The sequence below is a fragment of the Brachycentrus maculatus genome, unplaced genomic scaffold, assembly GCF_059751285.1.
Source record: "Brachycentrus maculatus isolate JH-2025_06_01 unplaced genomic scaffold, ASM5975128v1 h1tg000559l, whole genome shotgun sequence".
NCBI lineage: Eukaryota > Metazoa > Arthropoda > Insecta > Trichoptera > Brachycentridae > Brachycentrus > Brachycentrus maculatus.
Window position 1 is genome coordinate 677,648 of NW_028281302.1, and position 18,304 is coordinate 695,951.

Genomic DNA, 18,304 nt, shown 5'->3' on the forward strand with positions numbered 1-18,304 from the left:
TCCTTACTATCCTTATACAAGACAAGCCTCTAAAAGAGGCTTTGCGGGTTATTCCTTTTTAAATAAAAAATAATAATAAAGAAATAAAAACAATATTTTTTTAGATATCTCAACATATTTACAAACTCCATACCCTGGTTAAAGTGATCGCTTTGTAAACGTGTAACATTTACCATTCTACCCATGATTTTTAACCAAAATACTCAAATTTCTTACTCTTCTTGAATGATAAGCTGCAAACAAAATATTTAGTATTAGTTTGTCGCACAAATAAACTAGAGCGTACTTTTTGTCGGCGAATGGTAAAATTTCGGTTAAACTCAACTCCCGTGGATTATTATCAGTAAAAAGGTATTTGGGTCACAGGAACTAACAGTAAGCAGATAAAAACCTTTTTATTATGGCAGAGCTTTTATAGGGGTTGAAATGCACTTCGATTAATATTACATAAATATTCACCTCGTTCTGCGAGGGAGACGTTAAGTGATTGGATACAGGGTTGATTGATGAGGAATTTCCTTTACCATGCTTTGTTCTCGTTAGTAAAAGAAGAAAAATTCTAACAATATCTTGAGGTGGAGAATAAAAGTGCTTCAGAGAGTAAACAAAGTGAAATTATTCATACAAATCTAACTAACTAACTAACTAAGCATCACAGGTGTAGGCAGAGAGAATAGGACGCGACAAAACTCTACCTTTGCAAATATTCTTCGCTTCTTCTACATTCATGCATCTCCTCATCCAAATTAACTTCTAACCCAAATCTCTTAAATATTGAATTGTATTATACATTTTCTTCCTGGCTCCATCCTAACTTGTCATCTTTGTAGACTGTTGGAGCAAGCTCTCCTCGTCCTCAGGCTGTAGGTTCTTCTATCATACACACCGTCACTTAGGCCATACCTTCGAATCATGTTATCTTTCTGTAGCATCCATGATTTTTTGGTCTTCCTCTAGATGTCATTCGAGGAAGACCCACGGTGATTGCCTGATTCATAATATGTTCAGGTTCTATACAACATTACCTAGATTATATTATTTATTGATTCGGCATTAACTTTGTGGAATGACATGATTATTTCATTAAAATTAAACACTTGAATATACCACTTTAATGAGTTTTATTTTTATTTACGACTAGTTTCGAAAACGACAGATGTTTTCATCTTCTGGTACAAATAAAACTAACAAACAAAAATATATTTATGTGTATATAATATTTATTCAATATTACCATGGACTGGTACCTGAAGCGGAGGGCTGATCACCTTTCCTTCATGTGTAAACGATCAAGATAACACTGCGTTTATATGACACAGTGCCCTATGCACCATTGGGGTGCGGATAAGGGTTTTATTATATTATTATATTATAAAGGTTTATAAATATAGGGAGGGGGGTGAAGGAACAAGATTTTTTGTAAAAGGAAACATTGATAATAATGACGTACAATTTTGAAACAGTATATTATTAATTATTGTTTTATCTGAATTTAAATTATTCATGACTTGACCTTTATTTGTAACAGAGTATAATAATTTAAGTGTATGAGAGTCAAATAAAAATAATAAAGTTTTATTTTTATTTACTAGTCGTAAATAAAAATAATACTAATTAAAGTGGTATAATCAAGTGTTTAATTTTAATAAAAATTACGTAGATTATGCCTTAGAATCATGTTATTTTTCTTAAGCATCTATGAATTTTTTGGTCTTCCTCTGGATTTCTTTCGAGGAAGATCCATGGCAATCGCGTGTTTTACAATATGTTCGGATAATCTACGTCCTATGTGCTCATACCATCTCAATTGCCTTTCGTCTACCTTACTATTGATGTCAGTTACACCCAGGCTTCCACAAAGTTATAAAAAAAGTAGTGTGATTGTCAATCATGGGTAGAATGGTGAATGTTACACGCGTATAAAGAGATCACTTAAACCAGTCTAGTGAAAGACAGCCCTGTAAATGTCTAGATATCCATATTCTTTCACTAATTAATTCGGCAGTCACTCTGTGGTAAAATGTTTCCAATTTTTATTTAAGTTTTACTAAGTATATACCACTATTTCTTAAAATCTACTATGACACGTGTTTCGATACATTCACACGGTGTTTGAAAATGACGCGAAATGCATCAAAACACATGTTTAAACAGATTTAAGGAAATAGTAGTATTTACTTATTTGAATTTAAATTAAAAATTCATATTCTTCTTCATCTATGTTGAGATATCAATAAAATAATCTTTTAATTCCGGTGTACCATTTGATCGCCAACTTTCACTGATTCAAACTTTCTCAATAAGGACTAAATACTTATAAGTATAAGTAAATCTTGAAGGACTTTCAGAAAACGATAATAGTTTTCAAGGAAGTCGCCAAACGGAGATAATTAGTTCCTGTGATCTTAGTTATCTTAATTAATAGATCACTCCTGAAACATTAAATTAAATTACCCATATAGGGTTTTAAACGAAGCGAGTCTTCTTTAGAATCTTAAAGATCAGAGAACAAAAAGAAGCAAACCAAGTTTTCATCTACTTAAACATATATTATATTTCCGCATTTTGACATCTTAACATAGATGAAGAAGATCATAAAAGTCTGTGTGTTTACAGACCTTATGACCTGTGAATACCCAGACTGGTTTAGTGATCACTTTACACACGTGCTTGACAACCATACAACTAAAATTTTCGAAACTCCCAGATATATTGATAGATCTCATAACAGAATACATATGACTTTACAACACCCATCTTTGTTGGATAGAAAAAGCTTATATTTAGTAGAGACGAATCCCAGATTATTTTTACAATGTGGTTGTCAATCATGGGCAAAATGGTGAATGATTCACGTGTGTACCACTGTACAACTGTGTCAATAGAAGCTAACCGCTTCTTTATCTAGATAAAGAAGCGGTTAGCTTCGAAACCTGTGGACATTATAATTAAGTTATAATAAAATATTTATACTGATTTTAAAACAAAGTTACATTTCAATTATCAAATAGAAAATCACAAAGTTAGTGCTTCAAATATAAATTATAATATAATGTTGCTCTTATAAATTTTAGGTTATTATTCGAAAAGTGGATAAAAAAATCATCGATTTCTTTTCAGAAGTTTATACAATTTTATTTACGAGTACAAAGTACTGGACAATTTTAATTAAATAATAGACTCATTTAAAACCCTTTTTATATTCTTGGGTTCTCAATATAAAATGTATCCATGTTTTTTTTCGTAATAATATTCTATTGACATTATTATATTATAACATTATATTATGTCGCATATAACACAGTTAGTACACAAAAATGTCAACAGCTTATATGAATAAGCCAATGACAGATCATAAGCCCTATAAATACTCAGATTTCCATTTTCCTTATCTTTGTATCGGATTCTCTCCCTTTAAACTGATAATGTATAAATTTTTTATACTTTTTTGCCCTTAGAGTTCTGAACACGAGAGATTCGATTCGTTGAAACTTTGTACACTGGCAGAAACTGTTAAACTTGTTTTTCGCTTTCTTAGACAATGTCTTAATGATACGTTGTAAGTTTTCTCAAAATAGGAAATAATCGTGAAGAGAGAGTTTGACTCCACCGATTTAGACTGTTAATTAAAAAAGAGAGGGTAAGAGTTCATGAAGTTATTACAATATATGTATATCTCTTTTAATCTAATAATATCAAAAACTTTACGATGTGTTAGTTTTTTCAACACAACCAGGAATTTAAATCAAATGCATTTTTTATAACGATTTTAAATTTCATATTATTTTATCGTTATTATTATAGTTTTCTTAGATTTTGATACACACGAAATAATTTTTTAATACTAGCCGAATTTTTTTTTTTGACATAAATTGAATATGATATTTTTAGGCGTTTGCTAGTATGTAAAAAAAATCGGTAGGAATCTGACATACATTTCATGAAGGTTATTCTTTCATGGATTTTTTTGTTATTTATTTCAACCATAGATGTCGCCAAACATCTATGGTTGAAATAACAAAATAGCTTGAGCAAGATTTTTTCAACTAAAATAAGTAAATTTTACAAGTGTATTAAGTGATCACTTCAACCACCCTATCACAGGTCATAAGCCCTGTAGAAGCCAAGACTTCCATATTCTTCTTAATCTATTTTGAGATATCAATAAGAATCAAGACTTTAGTCAACCAAGAATACACGAGGAAAATAATGAATGATATTTTGCTTTGAAGCAAAATCAATCCACGACAATAGAAGTCCGATAAGTAATGGTAGAATAATTGAAAGACAAATGACCCAACTCGCCTCCACTATCCCAGATTTGTTTTTAAATACAAAATAGTATTATTATAGCGAGTTTTGTATTTAGGTCCTCCGTCACCAGTCAATGGACTTCCTTCCCCTCTGAAATGGACAAAGCCCTTCCTTATTTTCTTTATTTGTTCGCCAAATGTGAAGTTAATGTATTGAGTTTCCCTAAAGGAATGCCATTCGGCGGTACATTTATCATTTCTACGTTTTCTAAGCGAATCTCCGTGGCACGAGTTGAGATTATTTGTATAAATTTGAGCGAATATCCAATTTTGGTGGAATATACAATTCGATATTTCGAATTTTATATCCAAGATTATTATCTTAATCATTGAAAATGGGTATTTAACTATCGTAATTGTTTTTTTTTTAATATAAATACTTAAATGAGTTTCTATAGACAATTTTGCAGTACATTTATCATTTCTACATTTTCTAATCGTACCTCCATGACATGAGTTTAGGTTATTTGTATAAAAGTGAACAAATATCCAATTTTGGTGGAATATACAATTTAAAGTAATCTTGATCAATGAAAATGGGTAATTAACGATCATTATTGACATTTTTAAAATAAAAAGATTAATGAGTTTTTTTTTGAGTTTTTTGCGATACATTTATCATTTCTAATTTTTCTTAGCGTATCTCCATGGCACGAGTTATAAACGCGAACGTTTGTCCAATTTTGGTGGAACATACATTTTAAAGCAATCATAATCAATCAAAGTGCGCATTAAATGACCATGATTGACTTTTTAAATTTTAATTAGTTTCTTCCCACATTTTCACGGTGCATTTGTCATTCCTACATTTTATAAGCATGGAGGTCATGGTACGAATATCCAATTTTTTCAATTTTAAAAGCAAACGAATATCCAATTTTAGTGGAATTTACAATTCAAAGTAATCCTGATCAATGAAAATGGGTATTTAACGATCATTATTAACATTTATGTAAAGTAAATAGTTTAACGAGCTTCATTCGACATTTTTGCGGTATATTTTCAAAACCTATATCCATGAGCTAAGATTATTTGCATAAACGCGAACGAATGTCCATCATCGAACCATTATACGCCGTTTCTTTGCAAGGGTTGGCAGAGAGGATGGAACGTCACACTCTTCTGTTCTGACACACTTCTAGTCTCTGGTGGCATCAAAAGTCTACGTTACCATGCCCTCTGATAACGTAGACTTTTGATGCCACCAAATTTTAGGTTCTGATTGATCTGATCGTCTTTTTTAGCCGTCCTTTTTTCTCTCTGTTTTGTTCTCTCGTTTATTCTTTAAAAATGAAACAAAATCGAATTCAGTACATCCAGCACGGTTATCAAACGCACTAACCGCTGATCTACGCAGGCGGATAGCGTATTTGGCCGTGTAAAATGGTTGAGGGTTTTTTTGATGACCGCACACTTTATTTTTGTTATTGTATCGATATGATTTATACGCAGGACCCCGAAATAAACAACAGCCTTCCCGTTCGCTTCCCCCAGCGCCGCGCGCCATCCGTGGAAGCATTAATTCTGAATGCGGCGCCGGAAATGTAACAAAATATAAAGGGGAAATTGAAATTGTTGCGAAAAACAAGTGTATATTTTCTGTTACGAGCGTTATTTTTTATTGAGTTAGACTCCAAGTGAAGTATTTTATTTGTGGACAGTGTGAACCCGTACAATTTTATACAAAACCACATTTTATATCCGGTTTTATAATATTAAACTTGCTAGATTTCTGAAATGTTCAACCGGGACGTCGGAATGCCCCCAGCGCAGCGTACAGTACAGTGAAATAAATGGCAAAATATCCTAAATAATCCTTCACACAGTTAATTATTTTTAGGGTTTTTTTCATCTATAATCTAATTGAATTTTTACTGGGACGTGAAGTAAACCGTCCGGGACACCGGGATTTCGTCTTTAAACTGGGATTGTCCCGGTCAAAATGCCTTACGTTTTCTACAGGTCAGGTCAGGTATAGAAATAATCAGCGGGTATATATGAGGCCCTCGTAGTGTAAAATGGTCAATACGCCTGGCTACCGATATGGAAGTTCCGGGTTCGATTCCCAGGGGGAGGGGGTTAACTAAATATAGATGATTTTTCACTCTAATATTTATTCAATATTACCCTGGACTGGTACCTGAAGCGGAGGGCTGAAAACCTTCTCTCATGTGTTAACAATCAGAAAACACTGCTTTTGTAGATGCAGTGCCCTATGCACCATTGGATATGGGTTACAAGAAGAAGAGATGTAATGAGGTGTGTGGAATGGAATGTGGAAGACACGAATATTGTTTGTAAAAACAGATAAGTGTAGCGTTCTATTCTCTCTACCTACCTCTGCGGAGAAATACCGTGATGATTACTTGGTTCGATATTATTATTAATCAATTCAATTTTATTTTTTATATTTGAAAAATAAAACAAAAATAAATATCCTTATACCTCATCCCTAGTATCCTATTATCTTCAAAAACGCTTTGTAACCCAATGATGAACAAACCAGTTTATCAAATTTGAAAATTTGACTGCGGATATATTGTTCCGGGTCATCCAACCGAATTCCTTACCCTAGAATTAGCGGGGGATGGGGTGTGTAGTTTGTTTTTTGTTGTTATCGTCATCTCAGTATCGAAGTTGGGTCAAAGAAAACAGCAGTAAACAAGGGATGCTTTATTCCTACACCACTTGAAAACATTTCAGATTCGATTTACTGAAAAACGGGAACAAAATGGATCGCTTTTCAAACGGAATGCATTGGTTGGAATATTGAATGCTCGGATTTTGCTAAAAATTAGCAATTCGCATAGCAAACTAATTGCATAGTTCGGAATTGCTAATAGAATTTGGATACAATGGAATGCATTGTTGATATGAATTTACCAGGGAAATTAACAATATACATACTGATATAGCTGGAATTTATAATTATTTCAATTCTTTTATTTTTATTTTTTATATTATACAATATATCGACAACTCCTACGTAAAGTACCTACTCTATCTGCAAATCTGTTACTTTACAGGAGAGAGCTTAGAAGATTTTTCAACGTATTTTTTTTTAAACTAACAGTCTTATCTGAAATTCTAAACTAGTATTTAACATTCAAAAATACGATTAATTAATGTATTAAATCGTTTGAAACTTTATGCCTTGTTAAAATTAAGTAGTTGGCGTTTTGGAAGTTTAGTTCATTTCGAAAATTCGATGTAGATAGCGTCTCATACGCCTGAAAACTAGGCGTAATTCATTTTATATGTTTTTTTTTATTTATTTGTAGATAACAGTCATTTGATAACATACATACATACACCAAATATCTCAAAATTGACAAAAATGTAGTAAGAGTACTTTACGTAGGGCACGTTGATATTATAATTACAAGTACAAAGTAATATCCTAATAATTTTTTTTTAAAACATACAGGCATGGCCTATGAGTGGGTATACATTTTGTAATAAAAAATATGAAAATGCAAAAAGTTAGCAAAATATGTACTATATGAGTTATACAAACGTTTAAAAGAAGAAGGTCTTTAGATCTGTTTTTTTTTTTTTAAATAAATAATTTAAGCAAAATCTCAAATTGAAACAAATTTAGGTTATTAACGTCTAACATATATTTTTGTGAAATTCATTAAACAAGTTTTTATTATAAATTTTACTAATGTTAGTATTTAATAATAATCGGCGTGTATGTATGTGGAAGAGGGGAAGGTTTTATGTAAAGACAGATTGGTGTGGCGTTATATTATCTCTCCCTGCCCCTGCGGAGAAACGACGTGATGATATTATCTGTCAAAACCCGTAAGCTGCGCAACGCGTCTATTGTCGATTTTTATAGAAGTACCGTTGACTGCGCATCGCATGCATAGTCGTTTTTCAACTTTACGTATCTTATATCAACACCTTTGGATAATTTTTTGCACTTAAATGTGGTTTGAGGCATGGATGTATTAGTTCTCTTTGATTTAGTGTCATAAAATATCAAAATTATTTTAATTTAGTGTCAACTTTATCGTGCATACCGGTCGTCTCGTGTTCGGCGCGTGCTCTCAGTATCGTATAATCTGTTCAATCGGTTTAGATGATCTAAATTATCATTAACTATTTTAATAATTAGTATATTTATAAACATTGTGAAACGAGAAGGATATTATAGTTAACTAACAAGTGATAAGCTAATCCCTCTTAAAAATAGGTCACAAGGCCTACATTAAGAAGAAGAAGAAGAAATTAAATTAAATTGATGAGTGTGTGGACATGTTTGACTAAGAATAATAAACATTCTTTTTTGCTATATAAATCTGGGATTTCATTCGAGGTGAGTTTATTCTGTCACTTGTACGTATATTTGTGACATATCCTCCCCCCGGCTGCGGGCCGGATACTCGTACATCTGTTTGCATTAAGGGCGATACTTTAAGCTCTCGAGATGTCAACACTATCCGCTCCGGTACACACGGCGCCCGCAAAAACCTTTCCAGCTTCTTCGGGGAAACCACAATGTACGGATTTACCCGCACTCTACCCTACTGACCCGGATCAACCCAGAACGAGTGGGATTGAAAAGTCTATTTCAATTTTAAATGAAAAATTTGTCGCAGAACATTACAATGTACGTATATACAAACCGAGGTTAGAGTGTCAAATTCGATTCCTAGGAGGAAGGGGTGAAAATAAATATATTAAACTGTCCAGGAATATGGCCGTACATGTACGGCCATACCAACTTTTCATCATTAGAGTATGGCCATACATGTACGGCTGATGCAAAACATGATTTATGACGTGATTTAACATGTTTAAAATATGATTTACGGCAAAATAATCTAGGTTTCGATAAATCATGTTTACTAGATTAAATAAAAAAAATTAAAATAAATAAATAAAATATGTTGCTAAATGTTGCTTTAAAAAAATATAAAAAATGTTTTAAAAAAATAGCAACTAAACTGACTCCCCAGATACAGTTTTGTCCGCAGAAACTCACTCCCGAACAGGTTAAGTGATTTTTACACCGTTATATTTATTTTGTCCGCCTCCGTAGTGTAATGATCAGCACGCTCGGCTACCATTCTGGAGGTCCCGGGTTCGATTCCCAAGGGGGGAAAAATAAATATAATTGAATTTTTCACTGTAATATTTATTCAATATTACCATGGACTGGTACCTGAAGCGGAGGGCTGATCACCTTTCCTTCATGTGTAAACGATCAAGATAACACTGCGTCAATATGACACAGTGCCCTATGCACCATTGGGGTGCGGATAAGGGTTTTATTTATATATTATTTATATTATATTTATTTAAGATTACCCTGGACTGGTCCTTGAAGCGCAGAAGTAATCACCTTGCCTTCGTGTTAGTAACGATCAAGATAACGATACGATGCAGTGTCCTGTGCACCATTGGATGCGGATAAGGGTTAGAAGAAGATATGCCTATTAGTAATTCTATAACTTGCAGAGGTTTTCTATCGACCAAAATATAAACTTAACATATTGCAAATTCAAAATGCCTCTTCGAACTGACCAAACAGCAATACAACGTCACACCAATCTGTTTTGCAAACAATCTTCGCTTCTTCCACATTCATGAGCCTCCTCATACATACCCGCCGATTATTCCGACTCCTGGCCTGACCACTTTCAAGTATTTGAAATACTTGATCGTAACAAGTTTTCCTCGGTCTTCCTCTGCTTCTTTTACCAACCACATTTGCAAACTATAAGTTACCAAAATCCACTAATTGGTCTTTATATTGTATTACCTGGTATTACATTATATATATATATATATATATATATATATATATATATATATATATATATATATATATATATATATATATACATAAATATATATATATATATATATATATATATATATATATATATATATATATATATATATATATATATATATATATATATATATATATATATATATATATAAATAATGAAACCCTTATCCGCACCCCAATGGTGCATAGGGTACTGCGTCATATAAACGCAGTGTTATCTTGATCGTTTACACATGAAGGAAAGGTGATTAGCCCTCCGCTTCAGGTACCAGTCCAGGGTAATATTGAATAAATATTACAGTGAAAAAATCACTCATATTTATTTGACCCCCCCCTGGGAATCGAACCCGGGACCTCCAGAACGGTAGCCGAGCGTGCTGACCATTACACTACGGAGGCGGACAATTACATAATAAGCAAGATAAATAATAAATGCATCTGTAGACCCGTCAAAAAAACATTTGACTTTTGAAAAATTACTTTTATTGATTCTTCATATTTAAATGTAAACAAATTCCACTTCGGACAGAGATTTCCCATGGACAAAATCTATTTTCAATCAAAACATTGATCCAAATTGTTAGAACACTGCCACCGGTAAAAAATATTATGTGTAGTGATGGATCGTTGGATCAATTATTATTAACATAGATCAAGTCGATAAATATAATAAATCAGGAATTTATTCCTTACAGTGCTCATCGTGTCCCAGCTTACATATAGGAAAAATATCTAGAAATTTTAATAATCCGATGTAAAGAGCATAAAAGATGTCTAAATAATAATAATTACTCAGAATTTGCCAATCACCTTTTAGAAAATAATCACTCATTAGATAAAAATAAAGACCTAAATATATAATAAACCCTTACCGCACCCCAATGGTGCATAGGGAACTGCTTCATATAAACGCAGTGTTATCTCGATCATTTACACATGAAGGAAAGGTGATTAGCCCTCCGTTTCAGGTTCCAGTCCAGGGTAATATTGAATAAATATTACAGTGAAAAAATTACTTATATTTATTTGACCCCCCCTGGGAATCGAACCCGGGACCTCCAGAACGGTAGCCAAGCGTGCTGACCATTACACTACGGAGGTGGACAAAGGTTTTTTAAATAAAAAAGGCAATTAATAATAATTTACAATTAATAAATACACAATGATTTTTCTAAAAGTCCGTTATGAAACATGTTTCCAATCACTCATCCATCATCCCTGATCCCTTTTGACTGTGACTGCCAATCAACACAAAAAAATAAAGCCACTTGAGATCTACCCAAGCTTAAAGCGCCTAACCGCAAAATATTTTAAAATTTTGTTAAGTAGATAGTGTTTTAGGATTAATCAGTCTTGATAAAGAAGCGGTTAGCTTCGAAATCGGTAGACATTATAATTATCTTCTTCTTCTTCTTTTTTAGGACTAAGTCCTGTCATTCTCCGGTCCGCTTCTGGGAGGTGGAAGACCAGCTATCCCTCCATCGTTTAGATGGTCTTCCTGGGGGTCTGCTACCTCTTATGCTGCTGTCCGCTGCTATCCTCACCACTCGATCCGAACTCGCTCTTCCCACATGATTTCTCCAGAAACGTCTTCTTTCTCTTCCCCATCGCACAACATCTTCAACATCGCAGATTTTTCTTAGTTCTGAGTTTTTAACTCTGTCGCGAAGTGTTAGGCCTGCAATGGGTCGTCATTTCGGATGTCCAAAGAAGACTTTTTATTCTCGCGGTATAATCATGTTATAATAAAATATTTACAGTGATTTTACAGCGTGCTATGGAGAGATCCATGCTCGGAGTGTCGCCAAAAGATAGAATCCGAAACGAGGAAGTACGCAGAAGAACTCAAGTAGTGGATGCTACCCAACGAATAGGCACACTCAAGTGGCAATGGGCAGGACATATCTGTCGAAGAGACGACGGTCGATGGGGAAGAAAAGTATTGGAATGGCGCCCAAGAACTGGCAAACGAAGCGTCGGCCGACCCCCTACAAGATGGACTGACGATATAAGAAGAATAGCGGGAGTGACCTGGATGCGGAAGGCGGAGGATCCAAGAGGATGGAGACTCATGCGGGAGGCCTACGTTCAACAGTGAACGGACACAGCCTGATGATGATGATGATGATGATTTTAAAACAAAGTTATGTACATTTTAATTAAAAGTTATAATTTTATTTATATGCTGGAACGAATTGTACAAAATAAAAATGTTCTAGTAGACTATTATTATTAAGTGTAGAACTACGACACGATACAGAGAAAAATAATATCTTTCAATACTGAGAATACATTTTCCGCTTGCAGTCGTCGTAAATCCTGAAATGTAATTCTGTATTTCTCTACTGAAGCAACACGCTTTATTGCTTCCACTGAGAGTCCATGGGTAGTTTCAACTTTAATAGACACTGAACTACATTATGCATTATAATGGGTGCATTCTATACCCTTCAGGCGAGCTGTATTGCTTATTGGCCGTAGTGCCACTGGAAACTTTACTCTTTCAGGTATTAAAGTAAATTACTTGCGTTATCTGAGTACCGTTGCCTTTATGTTTTACGTACACTACATGATTACTGATCACTTGGTAATAAAATACCTCTGGGTGTAAGTACTTTTCACATTATGCACTTCGAACGGTCAATACAGGTTTTTCCTTTCAATTTGGACGGTTTTTTTTAAGATAAATATTTGTTTTGAATTAATATTTAACTTAGAAAATACTACTAGAAATAGTGGTATTTACTAAATAAAACACTAATTAAAAATGGTTAGATTTTACCACAAAGTGACTGCAAAATCAATTAATGAAATAAATATTTGTGTTTTTATTATTTACAAAAAATACTTTCATTTCATACTATTTCTGTGAGCCTAAGCGGCTCATTATTAGAAATAGGTATCAAATTGTGGTAGAGTGGGTTCGAATCCAGAAATTCCGACTCAAGACTCCGCGACACTAACCACGGGACCACATCCCGACACATTAAAAACCAAATTGGACACCTTACAAATCATATTGGACCTTTTATTGTATTTTATAAAAAAGGTAGAATTTTAAAGTATATTCATATTAGTACTAATACACATCAGTGTTAATAATTGCCACCATATTTTATTCTTAAGACTAGCAAGTGCGTTAGTCGCCAAGTTGGCAAGCTTGCGCGGCGCGCTGTCATAGTCTGTGCGCGATGTGTACTGAAGTTTTCAGACAAGATTTTCAATACCGCTTTAAATACTACTTTGAGTACTACTTTGATATATTTTTAAAAAAATATGTACGTGTTCTGGGTATTAACAGGTATTACGACCTGTCATAGGCATACAAAGAAAGGGGTCTCTTCTTAATAAAAGCTTTCTAAATCCAATCAAAGATGGGTGTTGTGAACTCATTCATGATTGATCATATATATGACTTCCGAAATTCCAGATGTGTGATTGTAAATCATGGGAATGGAATGGTAAATGTTACATTTGTATAATACATGTGATCAATTAACCAGCCTATGACGGTCGTAAGCCCTATAAATATCCAGACTTTCATATTCTTCTTTATCCATGTTGAGATGTCAAAAAAAATATGTTGTTGTTTTTTTATTACATGCATTTTAATATATGAGTATGTAAATACAAATATTATATGAACCATGTTTTTGGTTCTGAAAAATATTTTCCCATATACTTAAAAATATAATAATTTTGCAGAAAATTTCTAAGAACACCGAGATGAAGTTTAATCTGAAATCGTCTTATTTCGAGATTACTTTCTCGAAGAAACCTCATCACATTATCTCGGTTACGCTACAGAAAATGCTACCCCCATTGTCGTAATTTAAGATTTCTTCATTTCAAAGGATTACAATGGCTCTGGATGCATTTCCTGGACATGTACACAGTAAGGGCGCTTGTGCACTACACGCAATTTTACCGTCCGGCAGTCCGGTTTTTTTTTAAATAAAAGCGACTACGACAGTTTAGCGTGATCGAATCTACGCGCAACTGTCTTTACGCACCGATTAAGAGCACCGATCTGAAAAAAGACGGCCAAAGGCACAAGCCAATCATCCGTTTTTTTCATGCTAACCGGATTGCCGCATAGTAAAATTCCGTGTAGTGCACAATCGCTCTAAGGGCGTTTGTGGACATTGCGAAATTTTACCGTCCGGCCGTTCAGTTAGTGTGATAAAACGATGATTGGCTTGGATTGGCTTGTGCTTTTGTCCATCTTTCTTCGGATCAGTGTTCTTGATCGGTGCGTGCGTTGCGCGCAATTTCGATCACGCTAAACTGTCGTAGTCGCTATTATTTTTTAAAACCGGTCTGCCGGACCGTAAAATTCCGTATAGTGCACAAGCTGCTTACGAACGCTTGTGCACTACACGGAATTTTACTGTCCGGCAGAACTACTACGAAGTTTGACAGTTTAGCGTGGTCAATAACACGTGCACCGTGATCACGCACCGATCCGGAGAAAGAAGGACAAGTGCACAAGCAAATCATCCGTTTAAAACAAGAAAATCATCAAGACCGTAAAAAAACCGGACAGTAAAATTCCCTGCAGTGTACAAGCACTCTAAGACAGAGTCACATACCTGTATCAATCACAGCGGCGAATAAAGACTTCTCTCCATCCCTTAGGCGTTGTGTCCTGCGCCCTCCCCCGCTGCTCTCCTCCGCTACCCTCGTCCTCTGCAGCCAGCCTCCATGCCTTTCTGCCCACAAGTCGACTATTTTTAGACCGAGGGATGTAGGGATGTTTTACACTACTTTACACTGAACAGTCCCGTGTATGCTAATAATCTCCAGCACCGCGGACAGTCCTAGATTATCTTACGCCTCTACCACCTTTCTCGCTGTTTCTAGACCCAGGCTCGCTTTACGAGAGCTGTAATAATTATCCAAAGGGTGAAAGTTCTCGCAATATTCCGAGTATACGAAGCCATAAACGCGGATTTTAACTACTACTTTTATTAAGGCTCGCGAAGCGCGCGGATATTATTTCTACAGAAGCGAAATATTCGTATTACTCAACAACCATCGGTTAACAACGAATTCGTTACAAATTTATAAAGCGTTATTATTAATAACGATATTTTTCGAAGTACTATTTGAATGATTTTTTTTCTTGATTGTAGGCACTTGAAAACACACTTATTTATTATAATTATTATTATTTTTAGTTCTCACATTCTTTAAATGTTTTTTTATTCAATCAATTTTCGATGTTCATTTGGCTTTACACAATTTTTCACACAACTGTCAAATTCTTAGCTTTTTCTTCACTCCCGGATACTGACTGTTTAAAAAAAAACAATGTTTAGTAATATGTATTATATTGTAAGAAAACTATGTAAAGTGTAAGGTTAGATAGTTAACTAACTAACTAACTAACCATCACGCCGCTTCCCCGCAGGGGTAGGCAGAGAGAATCGAACGCCACACCACTCTGTCCTTGCAAACATTCTTTGCCTCTTCTACTTTCATGCATCTCCTCATACATACCCGACGATTATTACAACACCTGACCCGGCCGCTTTCAAGTATTTGACATACCTGATTGTGCCAAGTTTTCCTCGGTCGTCCTCTGCTTCTTTTTCCAACTACGTTCGCCTCATAAATTTGTTTAACCGTTCTTTCTTCACTCATACGCTCCACATGTCCAAACCATTAGAACACACCTTTCTTAATTTTATCGATAATGCTTATCTCAGCCTTACATTCTTTCCTAGGTTAGATAGTTTATTTCGTTTATTGATTCGGCAATCACTATATGGTATGATCTATATATTTTTAATTTAAATTTCACTTGGTAAATACCACTGTTTTATAAAATTTATTTTAACACGTGTTTAGATGCATCCGCATTATTTTCAAACACCATTTGTTAAGCTTAATAATAATAATAATAATAATAAAATCCTTATCTGCACCCAAATAGTGCATAGGGCACTGCGTCATATAACGCAGTGTTATCTTGATCGTTTTTACACATGAAGGAAAGGTGATCAGCCCTCTGTTTCAGGTACCAGTCCAGGGTAATATTGAATAAATATTACAGTGGAAAATCACTTATATTTATTTGAACCCCCCTGGGAATCGAACCCGGGACCTACAGAACGGTAGCCAAGCGTGCTGACCATTACACTACGGAGGCAGACTAAGTTAAGCTTAGTCTAAACTTAGATGTCCTTGAGATTTTGATAACACGTTTCACGATAGATTTTAAGAAATAAGGGTATATATCAAGCGAAATTTAAATTTATGAATAGATAGTTTTACCAAGAACATAAATAAACTCATTTCCTATTTAAACTTACAAGTAAAATCATAGAACTAAAATTATATCCCTAAGGAACTTCATTGCTAACTTAGAATCATTAAATTGTTTAAGCTCATACCTCTAAATAGCGAGTGTTTTTGCCTAGAATTCATTCATAAATTACATGAAATTATTGTTATATGTTATTGAGGCCTAAATAGGAACATCACAAGCGTTGTTGCATAAGCTGTAGCTAGATTTCAGTCACTTAGATGTTAGATAATTGGAAAAAATCCTGAAAACAGGTTCTATTAATCTTACTCCGGTCGATGTGTTAATTATTTTGTAAAATGAATCATTTATCAAAATCTTGACACCAAATTTGTATTTTTATTTATAGAAACCTATTATTTTCACGAGATTACAGCTTGATTCTTTTATAAAAACAGCTTCCAATCTACAGAGCAATTTTGAAATATCTGAAGTCATGTCTTCATCAATCACCGTTTGGTCAAAAAACAAGTTCACTTGCGTCATAAGCAAAATCTGTAACATTGTTATATTTAAATTGAGATTTTTAATTTAATATTTACTTGGCAAATACCACTGTTCCTTAAAATCTATTGTGACACGTGTTTCAATGCGCTTAACATTATTATCGAAACATGCGTCACGAAATGGTTGTACAATTACTTGTATTTCAATTTATATCTCTACCTAAGAATATTCTTTACAACACTAGTGCATTTAAATACGGCGTTGAAAGTTTTTTGTACTTCTCTGATCATGATCTATCTACTTCTCATGAGAGAACACTTTTGATTCCTAATATTCCTACATAGCACATCATTATTCAGTAATTTCTTACTGGCCAGATTGTGGAATTAATTACCTCTTCGAGAGAAAAAAAATACATTTCTGACCACCTTCTAGAAACATCTATCTATCCTTATCCACCCTAACTGTTCATCATATCATCACTTATTTAGTTCCTCTCTACGCCACAACTCCTAACCTGATCTTATTCCTTTTACCTTATTTTTAGTTAATTTTACAGTTCACATACATATTCATATCAGAAACCCTTTCATTTAGGAATATGCAAGATCCTAAACAGATTATTTAACATACTGGAAGATGCTTAAAAACGCGGCTAAAAAGCTTTGTGCAGCTTATAATTTGACAGTTTTTTTAAATTATTTTTCATCATATTGAGATATGAAAATTTAAAAATAACTCCCAAACGGAGAAAGCCAGATTCGTTAACAAGGATTTGAACACACATAAAATGTTGTGAATAAATATTTTAAACCAAAAAGTTAAAAATTCAGTAAATTTTTAATGTTTTTTAAAACATCTCTTTTATTTTTAAAAATTAAAAATAGAAACAAAATTATATTATTTATTGAACCGGCATTAACTTTGAGGAATGATATGTTTTTTATTAAATTAAACTCTTGAATATACCACTTAATGAGTTTTTTTTATATATACGACTAGTTTCGAAAACTTACAGATGTGAAACTAGTCGTATATATTTATATATATAGAACTCATCAAGTGGTCGATTCAATTGTTTAATTTTTTAAAAATAAGAATCAAAATTATTGAAACCAAAGTAAAAATATCTAAGATACGTGGAAGACCGATTGCCACATATGGGGTAGAGACTAGAGCAGACACAGCGAGAACCAAATCTTCACTGAGAACTTCAGAAAAGGGGACATTGAGGTGCATAACCGGAAACACGTTAAGAGACCAAATAAGGAACACGGAAGTTCGGAAAATGTGTATTACGGAGTAATACACATTTTCCGAATTTAGTCAGATGGGGAAGACAGTGAAGATGATTCTGGAATGCCCATGTCAAAAGAATGCAAGAAAATAGTGTAAAATAGCTCTTCAAGAAAAAAAAAACTGAAGAAG

General features: G+C 33.8%; 1 protein-coding gene across 1 annotated transcript in view; it reads right to left on the bottom strand.

Moving 5' to 3' along the window:
* Positions 1–15,316, bottom strand: part of LOC148301476 (inactive dipeptidyl peptidase 10) — a 156,912-nt gene extending 141,596 nt beyond the window's left edge. Inside the window, exon 1 of the mRNA XM_088273183.1 lies at positions 14,712–15,316. The gene's annotated coding sequence lies outside the window, so the exon portion shown is untranslated. The remainder of the gene's footprint in view (positions 1–14,711) is intronic.
* Positions 15,317–18,304: the final 2,988 nt, after the last annotated feature.